The sequence below is a fragment of the Myotis davidii genome, unplaced genomic scaffold (assembly GCF_000327345.1).
Source record: "Myotis davidii unplaced genomic scaffold, ASM32734v1 scaffold46, whole genome shotgun sequence".
In the NCBI taxonomy this organism is placed as follows: Eukaryota; Metazoa; Chordata; class Mammalia; order Chiroptera; family Vespertilionidae; genus Myotis; species Myotis davidii.
The window spans coordinates 12,482,679-12,485,287 of NW_006383006.1; the positions used below are offsets into that span (position 1 = coordinate 12,482,679).

A 2,609-nucleotide genomic window follows, 5' to 3' on the forward strand; every position below is an offset into this window, starting at 1 on the left:
GTCACTTACCGGCGCCTCATCGTACCGCGGCGCCTCAGTCAAGCCCTGGCGCTGACCAACTGCGCCCGGAAGCCTAGAGAGTCCCCGGGCTCCCGGGCCGAGCCCCACTCAGGGCCATTCAAACGCGGCCGCGCGCAGAGCCCGCCGGGATTGCTCCCCTTGGGCGTCTCTCAGGCTCCGCCCAACGCTGGCTCCGCCCCTCTCGGGTAGCGCCGGAGGGAGGGGGGGAGAGGGCGTGTGGCCACAGTGCCCCCTGGTGGTCACAGGTACGCACACTAGTCTTGCTACTTCGCGGTATCTGTTACAGTCATCTATTCTTAATCTGCAAAGAAAACTGACATAGACAACTCTGTCTTCAAGGAACTTTACCAGCCACAAGAAAACAAATCCACTCTTTGTTATCTCCATATTTAAGCCCATTTAAGAGCAAAGAAAAAGGCTAGGTGGTTACTGACCAACTTTTCGGAAAACACAATGAGGTCTTTTAAAGTTGCCATCAGCAATTCTTATGCAGTTATGTCAAGTTTTTGTCCTGCTAAACAAAAGCTTATCAGTCCGGGCACCGAGAAGCCGTCGGAACACAAGGAAACGCCGCGGCCGGGCCGGGCGGCGGGGGAAAACCTGTCCTCCGACCGGTCGCCTCGCGCGCTCCGTCCTCCCCTCCCCGGGCCGCAGACGGCGGCTAGGTGGTCACAGGTACGCACACTAGTCTTGCTACTTCGCGGTAATACTGCGCTGGAAACTGAGGATGATAAAAGTCAAAGAATGATTAATGACCATCTAGTGAGGGGAGGGGAGGAGACTGTACCCTAAGTGTTGCACCACGAGGTTCAAACCATTTGCTATAAAAATATGGTACAGGGCGAGATTTAATCACTTCCATTTAAATGCACTGGGCAAAGGATTTAAATGCATGGACTCTGGAGCTATGTGACGTTGGGTAAGTCATAAATTCCTGTGTGTTTTGGTTTCCTCATATGCAAAATGGGGGTAATAGTAATAGCTGCCTCACTATGGTGAGGATTAAATGAGTTAATACATATAAAATGCTTAGAAGAATGTATCTGGCACATGGTAAGCACTATGTAATTGTTAGCTATTATATTTTTGTTCCTAATATGTGCCAGACTCTGCGTTAGACTCATAAGAACACAAGAAATGTGTATGATGCAGACCCTGTCCCCAGGAAGTAGGCTTAGTCTCTTTGGAATGAGGTACACTCAAGTATGAGGTTAAATTTGGGTCTGTTCCTGACATGCTTTTAATTACTGAGGGTAATTCTCTTTATCTTAGTGGAGACAGAGTCTACCCATCTTCAACAATAAGCCACGGATCAAGGTTATGGGTTGTTTTATTTATTTAATAGGTTAATGGGGTGGGGCCACAACATTAGTAACAAAGAAACAGAATTTCCGGAGGATGAGGCCCAGAAATCAGGATTTTAAAAAGATTCCCAGGTGATTCTAATGTGCAGCCAAGGTTGAGAACCACTGCCCTAGGGTGACTTGCTTCTCTGGTTAGACAGCGGTGCTTCTTTCCAATAAGGTCGAGTCTACTCTGTCCTGCTCCATTTTGTTCCGGATGCACACTCTGCTTCACTCTGTTCTACTCCTCTCTGGCCCTGAGAATAACAATGTATTTTTCCTCCCTGTAAAAAATTAAGCAATGGTGACATTTTCAGGCATGAATTTAGGTCCGTGGGAGAAGTATTTTTAGGATATGTTTTGCATAAGCAATGCCTTTGTGAGCTACTCTCAGATTATACCACGCACAAGCAGGAACATGCCTATGTGTGGGGCCACACCTGTTAACAAATGGGACTCTTCGAGAGAGTCCGGCAGGGTGAGTGAAGAAAGCAGGAGCCCTGGGTTCTAGGTGTCTGCAACTTAGAACATTCCACTAAGTAGGTGTGCTGTTGTAAAGAAAATAAAATTCTACACACATGGGTGAAGTCACTTTCTCTCAAGCGATTTCTTCATCACCATTATCATAAACAGGAATTTCTTGATGACCCACTACATAAGAGGCATTGTACTGGGCCCTCACCAGAAGGTGAAAAAGGTGTGAGACAGCACTTACCCTCAAGGGATGCTGCATGGTGTGGTAGGACAAATAACGGGGACTCGGGAAAGCTGCTGTGTTAACGCAGAAGCATCTCCGCTATAGAAGACTCAGGTGGTCTGAAGGCCTGAGCAGAATCTTGATGTTCTCACTTCTGGAGCTTCGTAGGGCACAGTGTCTCAGGCTGGTGCATCTCCAGGCTCAGGATTGGAGGTTTATACCAGTGGATGAGCAGCCCTGGCCCATAGAGCTCAGGTGACTGCCAAGTGTCAGCATGATTTAAGGTAAAATTTTAAAAAATGGCTTTATATTGCTACTTTTGAAATATATACTATTTTAATGATGAAAATACAGGTCAGTTTTCTTCGCTGACACTTCTAAGTCAATAAAGTTGAAATTCTTTTCCCTTGGAGCTCAGTCAAGTTATTTATTTATTTTTAATAGTTTTATTGATTTCAGAGAGGAAGGGAGAGGGAGAGAGAGATAGAAACATCAGTGATGAGAGAAAATCATTGATTGGCTGCCTCCTGCACGCCCCCTACTGGAGA

At 46.6% G+C, this 2,609-nt stretch overlaps 1 protein-coding gene across 1 annotated transcript in view; it reads right to left on the bottom strand.

The window, feature by feature from the left end:
• The window catches only part of KATNBL1 (katanin p80 subunit B-like 1), a 45,109-nt gene extending 44,946 nt beyond the window's left edge, over positions 1 to 163 (bottom strand). Inside the window, exon 1 of the mRNA XM_015557537.1 lies at positions 10 to 163. The gene's annotated coding sequence lies outside the window, so the exon portion shown is untranslated. The remainder of the gene's footprint in view (positions 1 to 9) is intronic.
• Between the last annotated feature and the right edge of the window lie 2,446 nt (positions 164 to 2,609).